At 41.8% G+C, this 11,927-nt stretch overlaps 1 protein-coding gene across 6 annotated transcripts in view; it reads right to left on the bottom strand.

Moving 5' to 3' along the window:
• Positions 1–11,927, bottom strand: part of LZTS2 (leucine zipper tumor suppressor 2) — a 123,094-nt gene that overhangs the window by 23,606 nt on the left and 87,561 nt on the right. The window lies entirely within an intron of this gene.

The following is an 11,927-nucleotide window of genomic DNA, read 5'->3' on the forward strand; positions in this document are numbered from 1 at the left end:
TTGATAGGCAAATAGGAGACCTGAATGTTTTGGAAGAATCTAAAAGATACAAAGACCCATGGAAGAGAAGGCACTTGCCTTCCATATCCCTATATTAAAGCAACAATAATATTTTCCACATTTTCCTTTTCCTTTTTTCTATATGTAAAGCATGTAGCAATGTATAATTCTACATTCTTACCCAAGCTGCCAATCGTTTGGTGCTCCTGTTATACTTCTGTCAAATCCTGATTGTGTGCCTAACATAATGGCTGCTTCAGTCAGTGTAATTCAGCAGCTACAATGTATCCTGATATTACTTAGGTAACATTATCTATCATTACAATTTACAGCTCAAACGGCTGGGAACATTTGCAACAAATTATCCCCAACAGGCAAGTGTTGAAAATATCTTGCACTGCTTGTGAGGTGGGTTAAAACCTGCTATAGAAATGAAAGGATGCCTTAAAAGTCCTTAAAAGTGGCATTAAGAGTTGAGTAAAAACTAAAAAAACAGTTACTATTATCTCAGGCTGCGGCCATGGTGAACGCTGGAGAGGGCGCAAGCATTCACTCGGCTTCTCCCCGCCGCCTGCAGCAGGAGAGATCTGTGTCCTGCATGCAGAGGAGACGGGGAGGCGTGGCCGTGACATCACAGAGCTGGTTCGCCCTCATTGGGTGAACCGCTCACGTGACCCAGCAGCCGCCCGTGAAAACAGATTTTTCTGTTCCCTCCTGCATCGCGAGCGCCGGCGCCTCTGCACCTCTATAGACAGCCTCATAGAGGCACATCTATGTGATTGTGCCACGTGCGTCCTCCTGCGCGCCGTCGCGATCACCATGGCCGCAGCCTAATGCCACACAACATATTTATTTAAAAAGAAAAAAAACCACATACGATTTCACATGTTTTGCTGCTTTAAGTCTGAAGCGGAAGCTAAAATAAAACAGAAGCACTCCAATCATATAAACAACATCTGCAACATTGTAATGCTACTTCATTATTTCAAAATGATACATTGGTAAACGAAGGGTCTTATATGTAACTAAAGAAAGAAACGACTACATCCTGTTTGAGTTTAGTCTTCATTCCATTCATCTGAATAATAGTTGACATTTCAGTAACTGTGCATTACCGCGCTTATCACTATATTGAATAGATGTCAGAGAAGGGAGAAATCGTATTTGTACTCTTTAAATTCTCAAGTGCCTATGTACCAAGGCAATCTGGGGGCAAAATTGGAGCAATAAATCAGAATTTTATTTATGCGCCTCTTAGCGCCAATATGATTTCCACTGAACCGATTGAGGGATTCGAACTTTACTCAGAAATCTCACTTTGTTAAAAAAAACAAAAAAAAAAAAAAACTATACACAATTATGTTGTTACAGAAAAGAAGCAGAGTTTTTTTTAAACACATGTAACCTTCCTCTGCAAAAATATAAATAAATAATACACCATTCTTTTGTGTTCTTTGGGAAATACATGTCTCCCACTGCAGCTGGGCCTCAGCATTCTTCGGCAATCTGTTATCTTTATACTTGGGCGTTCTGTCACCCCTCTGACCTAGGAAGGAAGGGGTGAAGTAGACATGTCCTATTCCGCACATCTAAGTGGAGGGGGGAAAAAAATAGAAAAAACATCCAGATCCATCAATACATGCAAAAAATATTTTGATATATTTACCTTTGATTTTTTTTTTTTTTTTTTTTTAATGTATCAGTTAACTTTTAAAAGCATTATGACTGGTAGTTGCTGACGCCGTTAAAGCAGCAATCCATCCACAAGCCTAAATGAGATGAACTAATAGAATGTTAAACAGTATCTTACCGTTTTTTAATGTTTAAAATCATGGTTTACTTAATCTCTAGCTTCTGAGGTTACCATGGTAATCTACAAAAACGGTTTTGGTTTCGGGGGAGAGCTCCACTTAATGCTCCCTTGATTAAATTATCATTTTATCGCCACGTTTAAACATAAATTACACTTCTTTTACATGATGAAACACACATATGACACGACCCGCGCAGAAAAGGTTAAATGGGGGACTACGTTTATTAAAAACTCATACATGTCACGGCAATTGGAACCTTTAAAAAAAAAAAAAAAAAAAAAAAAAGTGAGTCGGGGGGGTGGGGGGGGCCCGGCCGGCCAGCACTGCAAGTTGGGCACGACCTCTGGCCAGGCCCGTCCTCTCGCGGCCGGGCTCCGGCTCTCCCTTAGCAGCAGCCTGCATGACTCTATCCCTCTGTCCCACGCCGACGGGCCTGATGTCAGCACACCGGACGGAAGTGCTCTGACGCCAGCGCTCTCTGCTTGCGGAACGTGACGGCATGAGAGGGAGGCCTGTCAGAAGCTCGGTGTGGGATAGAGGGATGCAGGCTGCTGAGGGGAGAGTCGGGGTCCAGGCGCGAGATCACCGGCAGCCGGGCCAGAGGTCGAGCCCAACTTGCAGTGCCGGCCCCCCACATCCACTGGACCCAGCCTGATCATCCACAAGGTGTATATATGTATATATATATGTATATATTATATATACAGTGTTCGACAAACCTATACATTTGCACGCCCCGGGCGAGTGGATTTAACATTGTGGCGAGCTCCTATTGGCCCAAGCAGCACATGTGTGGTACTAGGTGGCGAGTAGATTTTTTTGTTCCTCGAGTAGATTTTTTGGTGATTTGTCGACAACTGTATATATATATATATATATGTATATATATATATGTATATATACACATATATATATACATATATATAAAAATAGACAGATGGCACACACAAACTGGAAATAGGTGCTTGTCCCATACAGGTAATGTAGAGATAGGTTCCTTACCGAGTAAATCCAGGATCCCAAGATCACAAGGCAAGAAGGAGACAGCACACTCAGGAGGTACAAAAAAAGTGTGTATTCAGTAGAAAAACTGGCACATAAACCCCAGTTTTTCTACTGAATACACGCTTTTTTTGTACCTCCTGAGTGTGCTGTCTCCTTCTTGCCTTGTGATCTTGGGATCCTGGATTTACTCGGTAAGGAACCTATCTATACATATATACAGTGTTCGACAAACCTATACATTTGCTCGCCCCGGGCGAGTGGATTTAACCCCCGGGCGAGTAAATATTGGCCCAAGCAGCACACTTTTGGTACTAGGTGGCGAGTAGATTTTTTTGTGTGGCGAGTAGATTTTTTGGTGATTTGTCAACCACTGTGTGTGTGTATGTATGTATGTATGTATGTATGTATGTATGTATGTATGTATGTATGTATGTATGTATGTGTATATATATATATATATATATATATATATATATATATATATATATATATATATATATATATATATATATATATATAGTGGGGGTCTTTTTAATATGTATTGGGGTGCTTGTGGGAATTTTTATATGCATTGGGGAGGGTTTTTTTTATATGATGTATGTAGGGTTATACTGTATGTATTGGTTTTTTTTTATATGTAGTGTTTTTTTTGTGGAGGAGGTTGTATATATTTGGTGGGTGGGGATTTTTTTGTATATATTTGGGGGTGGGAAGTTTTTTGGTATATATCTTGCGTGGGGAATTGTGTGAGGGGGAGGAAATGAGTGAGCGTGGGGCAATTGACGGAGGAAGAGGAGAGGGGTGAGTGAGGAAAAGAGGTGAGTGAGACGCAGGGGAGAGAAATACATGCGAGGCGGGAGAGTGAGAGGGGGTGAGACAGAAGGGAGAGAAATACACGGGAAGAGGGGGGAAAGAGAGGGGGCTTGTGAGGTGTGAAATGGGGGGGGGGGTGGCGGCTCGCAACACCGCCGACATGGGGGGTGGGGGGCCCTGCTTAAAATGTTTGTCCTGGGTCCCACGATTTCTGTTGGCAGCCCTGGAGAGGGTTGGGGTTCCTCAGAATTTCACAATATAATTATAGGGCTCCTTTACCAAAAAAAGGTTAAAACACCGCACTACAGTCTCAGAACAGAAATAATTATCTAAGACAATTACCAATAATTCAAACACTCTAGATGATGTGACTATGATTACTTGTTTGTTCCTCATAATTATAGTCTATAGAGACTGGTAAAGCATTTCAGTTTGTTTCCTCTTTCAGATAAGGTTGGTGACAGAGATAAAGTCCATTACCCGAGCTACAACAGTCATTGGAAGAATAGGATTGTCACCTGTCCTATATGATTCAAAGCCATCTGGAGTACAATTTTAAATGACTTTATGGGGGAATGCCTTCATGGACCATATGGCATCGCCCTGCTTGCAACGTTCCCATGATGACTTCTGGGACAGGACAATAGAGATAGAGTTATACATACATACATACATACGTTACCGTTCCAAGGTCAGGTAAAGAAAGAGACAGCCCTCAATTGTAGAAAACTTCACAAAGTGTATTGGTGAAAATAGTGGTACATCAAGAAACCCAACGTTTCGGTCCTCCAAAATGGCACCTACCTTGTATCCCCCTGAGGAAGGTCCCATTTTGGAGGACCGAAACGTTGGGTTTCTTGATGTACCACTATTTTCACCAATACACTTTGTGAAGTTTTCTACAATTGAGGGCTGTCTCTTGCTTTACCAGACCTTGGAACGGTAACGTATGTCTATATTATCCATATGGGGCAAGCACCTACAGCCTATCAGCACCTAAGGAGTGCCAACTATTCTATTTGACACACATATATATACATACATATATAGATAGATATGAAATACAGGAAAGAGGTCTCCGGGTGCGTCCAGAGAGACCATAAACCCCCTGTTACAAATTAGTATGATCTGAAGAACATCTAGATTGACTCGTATCTTAATACAAAGTAGCGCTTGTTTGTTTCGGCTTTATAGGATCGTACATAGATGACATGACGCCCCAGGGCAGATAGAGGACTTTATTTGAATGGTGCTCATTTTCTGATATGTGATTTCTTCTCCAATAATCTTCCCTCTGAAACAGCGTAATTAACAGACATCTTTCCGGCAATTATCTACTAATCACGGATGTCAGCTTTTCCAGTTGAATGAATTAAAATCTATTTGCATATGTATGAGCAGAATGAGGTTAATGTGATAACCTCAAACTGTAGTGCACAAAATTATTATTATTATTATTGTATAAGTCCCAATATTAATTATTCTTGAAACAGCAATATGGGTATCATAAAAAAAACAATTATTACTGATTTGAAGCAGCGGGTCTCCAGAGCTTAACTGTGATAATTTCAGCTCTGGGGACCCCCTGCTTCCAGAGAAATTTACCGCCATAGTGGAGTTTAAAGCCCCCGATCACGCGGACCAATAGGAAGCCGCACCAGATGACGTCACAGCTTCCTACTGGCTGGCGTGACGTGGGACATTTAAACACCACCATTATGTTACGCACACAATTTTCCTGACTGCAGAGAAACCGGCACCCCCCATGAAGGTAAGTATCTCTGGAAGCAGGGGGTCCCGGAAGCTGAAATTAACGCAGTTCAGCTCCAAAGACCCCCTGCTTCAATCCGGTCATAAAACAAATGAAATGTTAAAAAAAAAACAACAATAAAACACATTGCTGCTTTAACTCCTTCATGGCTACATAGGCCAGCCGCGCATTTGTCCCTGTACCATTATGAACGCACGCTGGAATTGTAATTAAGTGAGAGCAGCTGCCAGAGAACAAATGTACCAATTTTATGTTCTCTATTGTAAATTAGCATAAGTTCAATGGCTTTGAGACTTACAGCCCTGACATCTCAGGGCTAAACACACAATAAGAAATATCTACTGCTTTAATTGCAGAGTTGTTAAACCCCTTAATTGCCTGGATGGGTCATAAGGTGCCTTTTGGCATGGTAAGAGGTCTTAAGGCTTAGTACCACTTAGTAAATATGGTTCAACTCTAATAAGATCCATATTGTAGGTCCTCTGCAAACTTCAAAGAAAAACTCCCAAAGGAACCAGCGCTCCACAGAACACAGGCTGATTAAGTACTGCGCTATACTGAAGGGCACTCAGGTCATGTTTGGGGAATATGTAACAAGGTTACTGCAGATTTTTCTCTTCACACATTGGCAACATTGTGTTACTGTTGGAGATCGGCGAAATGTTTCGCGGATTTGGATCCGCCTCAGATCAGCCGGTTTCCTTTGGTCCGCGGACAGATTTTGGTCTAAGGCGGGAAACGGATTTGGACCGGTTTGCCGATCTCTACTTACTGTGAGGATTCAGCCTCTTTTCATTGTAAGAAAATACAGCAAATGAAAATACAAGGAAATAAATTAGTTGTAAACAGATATACGTCTGAGAAGCAAAAAAAATACTGTACCGCCCATGTAATTAGCTGTGCTGTGCAGCGTACCGCACACAATATGAAACCCGGTTCCTCTACTTTCAATCCTAAATAACGAGATAGAAGTAATCAGTAATGGGTCTCTATTACTTTTTGGCTTCCATCTAGTTTTTCCATCTGCCAATTAGAACAATGCTCACAGTTTACAAGTGTTTTACAGGTATTCCTATGTTCCAAATTCATACATCTAGGACAGGAGTGGCTAACTACCGAGTCCCCTGTGCTGAAGCAGGGATATCCTTAAAACTGGACCTGTTGGTGGCCCTTGAGGACTGGAGTTAGCCACCCCTGGTTTAACACGCCCATAAAAGAGCAATGTAAGGCTGCGCGTATAGTGCCCGCAACCGCGACGTCACCCGTCACCGCAAGCAAAAGCTGTATTTCGCTTTGCAGCGGCGGCGGCGCGGGCAACCAGGGCATTGATTGGTTCAGGGGCTGTCACATGAGGCGACAGCCCCTGAAAAATCAACTATTTTCAACTAGCTTCCGAAAATCGCGTCGCCACGTAGCTTTGTCGCCGTCGCACTTACTATAAGCGCACGCAGCGGCGGCAGCAATGCATGTTTTTGGTCGACATTGGCACTATAAGCGCGGCCTAAGGCTGCACTTCACTTATAGTGACGGTGACGCCACAATCGCTGGAAAAATCAAATTGACTTGGCTTCCAGCGATCGCGACCAAGCCGTCGCTTCTACTATAAGCGAGCGCGACGGCGGCAATTCATTTGTTTTGCCGCGACGTCGCAGTCTCCGGCACTATAAGTGCAGCCTAAGGGTGCAATAAATTGCTGTGTGATGCAAACAGTGGATGTCCTTGAACCAAGAAGCTTGGAAGTGAAGTTCCTAAAGAGTAATTGACCATAATTAGCACATAGAAAAAAAATGAAATGTGAGAATTTTTTGATAATTTATAGTTTGAATGAAATTATGGCAACTTCAGTTTAAGCGGCACGTTTTCTGGGTCTATAGCATACTTTACTTTTATCATAGACCTGGAAAGAGGCACAGTGACGCTACATACAGTTATGCATGCTTCTAATGCACAGTATTGAAACACATTGTGCACTAGCACAGGGGTGCGCAGACTTTTTTTGCTGCGCCCCCCTGCCCGCTCTCCTCCGTTGCTGCCCCGCAAACCCCCTTTACCTCGCATGGCGTCATCCGGGTCACGTGATCCGCGGCATCATTTGACCTCACGTTGCCATGGTCACGCATCCTGAAGCTGGCTAAACCTCGGTAAGTAGAGGTTGCAGAGACCTTGCGCGGTCCCCCGGCATTTAATTTAAATGCCTTGGAGAAGAGCGCGGGACCTCTACAACTGCCCGCGCCACCCCAAAAAAATCTCACCCCCCCCCCAGTTTGCTGGTACACTAGATTGCAAACTCTCCGGGGCAGGGATTTCCTTTCCTATTGTCTGATTATGTTTGTTGCACTTATTGTATTACAATTTCCTGTATTGTCACTTTTGTAAAGTGCCGAGTACATTGTGGGCGCTATATAAAGATACACACACACACGCATCCATACATGCATGTGCAATTGTTAAAAATCCGCCAACGAATTCCAGAATACGCTGATTGGATTCTTAACATTCTGTATGAATTGCATCCAACGGCGGTTTTGGATTCATCCGCACGGATTGGAACTGGATTTTACACCACGGAACAGATTTTGAATGGAAAGCCTGGGCAATTCCAGGAAACTGATGTTGACAGTTTCGCAATCTCTAGTGACGAGTGGAAAGTGAATACCAGTTATAACATATATTTGATCACTGGAATTGATGGACTGTCTGTTTCCATTGGGAAACCAGACACAATAAAATCAAGGTGACCAAAATAGTGGCAAAAAACCCTGCAGCAAAACTGTATAGTGTCTGGTTTGCAATGACTACCAGTTAAACAATGCAGAATGAGTAACCCATCTCAAATTGATGAGTTCAAAATAATGAAACAGCCATCTTTGAGGGTTACGCCATCAAGTGTCTTAGTGCCGATGAGGCACCAATGCGTGGAAAATTCCAGTCAAGTCAATGATCGCCACCAAGTCGGACTCTGTATTTCCTTGTCCCAAGCTTTGCTGAGCAAGCTGTGTAATACAGCAAGCAAAACTCCAAAGAGCTCGTGTAAAAAATGGAAATTAAGCTAAAAGTAGCAATCTCAGTGTGTTCATTTGCATATCATTATCTGCTGTAGACGTCACAACGGGTTAAATGAACTGTGGAAGAAATGCATAAAAATCAAATTCCTTAGAATTTTTTTGCCTGGACATTCTCAACATAAAGTTCCCCAGAACCATGAGAACTGCAATGGAATCTGCACAGCTAACAGTAAATCACAACCATTTAATAGGGAAATGTATCAACATATTGCTCTAATTACAAAGCCGATAGACAATTCTTCCTTTTCTTTTGTAAAACAGAATATATTCTTCTGCAGTATTTTGGCACTAGCCCAAAATGGAGTGTGTGGTCCCTAGTAATTCAATTAAGCTTTAATACCCACCAAAATCCAATCCCTATTTAGTATCTTAACTAATTGATATTCAATTTCCCACTTGCTTGAATAAAACCTTAGAGGAGTTCCAGTGAGAGAAGAAAACCCAACAAGATTCCAAGTGGGTAAAAGCAACACTTTAAAGATTGCAATTCTCTGTCTTAATTGGTCCGACATTTCCTTAAGGACCTTGCTTTAAGTCACCTTGTTATAGCAGCCTGTGTCTTGTTCTCTTTTACATCTATCTTTTTATTGTGCTTTCAGGACATTCATTCCCAAAGAAAAAATGCAGCTTGAAAACCCTAAACCGGTTTGTTTGTCATTTGCCTGTCTCCTGCAAGGTATGGCAGCTCTTTAGCATTTAAATGAAGCAGTGCTTTGTTTATCTGCCACAAATGCCTAGAGGAGGGGGTGCGCAAACTGGGGGTCGCAAAAGTTTTTTGGGGCGGTTACGGAGGCCCCCTTCTCCAGCGCGAGACTTCTGTAAACTCACTTACCAGGCTTCAGGCCACGCGTCTCCATGCCGATGGGCATCAAATGACACTATTGGGTCAAGTGACGCCGCATTAAAAGGTAAGGGGGGCGTGACCCAGGGGGGAGCAGACTGGGGGGACCCAGCATGTTTGCGCACCCCTGGCCTAGAGCAAGGGTGGCCAACTCCAGTCCTCAAGGGTCAGCAGCAATATCCTGAAACCGTGACCTGTTGGCAGGCCTTGAGGACTGGAGTTGGCCATCCCTACTGTAGAGAACACATAGGAAGTGTTGGGGAGGGGTTACACAATGCACGTCTCATATTGGGATGCATCAAATTAGGCATCAACATACATAATCATTTCTCCATTTAATCTGAATCCAAGCTCCTGAAGACTTTAGATGTCATAAATAGCCATCTAGCAATCTGTGAAATTCATTAACACTCTTTAATGAGCTAATATTTGATGAACACACAAGCAAAAAATGGCGCTGTCCATTTATACCATGTATTGCATTAAAATATACACCACAGTATGCTTAAATCATAATCACATTGAGTAAGTCATTAAAGAGCCAATCCTTTTTTATTAGAAGGGACTCAATGAGTAACGGCACTAACTGTAATCAACGACACTGAGTTTGAAGCAGGGGCACCTGGTTCAATTCCCGGTGTCGGCTCCTTGGGACCTTGGACAAGTCACTTTATCTCCCTGTGCCTCAGGCACCAAAAACACAGACTGTAGCTCATCTGGGCAGGGATGGTCTGTAACCATCCTATGTTGCTGTGTGTACGGCGAGCTATACTGTAGTTGTGACGTATTTTGGGGGAAAAGTGTGAAATGAAAGTTATTATTATTTCTCATTGTAAGATAAATGTTGCAAAAATAAGATAAGCAGATGATGTCAAATTGGGGAATTTCCTTCCTCACAATGTTTTAATGTAGCACATACTTTTGTTTTATTACCAACACTCATGGTGACCCATCTGCTCAAACCATCAAAGTAGCCAAAACATAGGTTACTGTTCATAAACATGACATACACAATAGCAGTGTTATCTCAGGCTGTAATGCCCCAGGATACAGACCTGCTAGCTAAAATAACGCAGAAGTGAGAGAAAGTGACCAATTGAAATATTCTCTGTCTTAAATTACTTTTAAAACCATTAGCGTAATTATGTAAATAGCAGCCTTTCCATTACCTGTGAAGAAGAACATTAGAAGAAAATAAATCAGTTCTACATTTACAAAACATTTTTAAAAAAAAGGTCACCCAGATGCAAAACCTACACTTTCAGAATTTTTGGAAGTTATCTGTGGCATAGTGAACCTATACAATAAAGGATAGGGGAGACAGAGGGCATGATAGACTAGTGCAGGAGTGGCAAACGCCAGTCCTCAAGGGCCACCAACATGCCAAGTTTTAAGGATATCCCTGCTTCAGCAAAAGGTGGCTCAAACAGTGGCTCAGTCGTTGACTGGTCGCTGGTGTTAATGCTCACTTTTGGGAAAACAAAATGGCCACCAAATCCCAAAGGCTGATGGGAAGACGCAACAGATAATGTAAAGTAAACTGGTAATTAAAACCGGAAGTATCTCAGGAACCGGGACATCTCGGGAGCTAAATATAGCACAGTCCATCTCCCAGGAAACCATAGGGTTCGAATTCTGTAAAATATCCAAAATGGCCAGGTTTGCCGTTTTAAAGCCCTGACTGTAGAGATTAACACACACCGTGTAATCCATTTGTACCTAGAGTCTATATTTGCACGTTCCACTTGCTGCAAAGAGGGTAGTTTCAGTCACTAATTACATGTAACAGTGCAAAATAAATAGAATGCGCAGCAAAGATGTACGTATACTACATTTAGGAAATAGAACTGTAATAAAACACGATAAATATTAATGTTTGCATTTTAAGGTTAACATATTAGGCAGTTAATTGTATGTGTATTATAAAATTGAAAAACAGAAAGTGAATCCCTGCGCTTCTCCCAAAGGGATAGCAATCACTGGGGAATATAAATAAATGTATGGTGTAAATACCTATAAGAAAAAAGGAGACTTTTGGTATACATCCTTTGATCAAAGGATTCACTTTCTGTTTTGCACTTTTGTATGGCCAGTTTCTTCACTAGCTGCATGCTCTTTACATGGAGAAGCGCAGTGATTATATATTTGTTTTATATTATAAAATTGATGCAATAATGAAATAATTTCATGCAAACTGAGAAAGTCGAATGGAATTATTCGGAGATTTCCGCTATTCACATACAGTACCATTTCTTGTTTCGAACTACAAAGCAGTTACAATAAAAGGAGAATGTATAACAAACAGGAACGCATTGAGATATTGGTTCTCAGGATTCTTTTCCATCTCTGGTAATGACTCATAAATCACAGATTTATAGGAAATGCACAAGTGTCGCAGGTAAAAAAAACAACAAAAAAAAAAGTTTTCCTGAATTCAGGTCATGTGTTTAAAGCCACAACATACACCTTCTGCTGCCGGATGCACTTCAGAAGATAAGAGACCAAACAGATGATGTGCTGCAGAGCAGTATTACAACCGGAAAAAGGGCTGTCAAATGAGTCAATCACTCCTCATATTACTTTTCGCTCTGAAGATAAAAAGAAGAAACCTGAAATGA

Source organism: Ascaphus truei, chromosome 8 (genome assembly GCF_040206685.1).
Source record: "Ascaphus truei isolate aAscTru1 chromosome 8, aAscTru1.hap1, whole genome shotgun sequence".
NCBI lineage: Eukaryota > Metazoa > Chordata > Amphibia > Anura > Ascaphidae > Ascaphus > Ascaphus truei.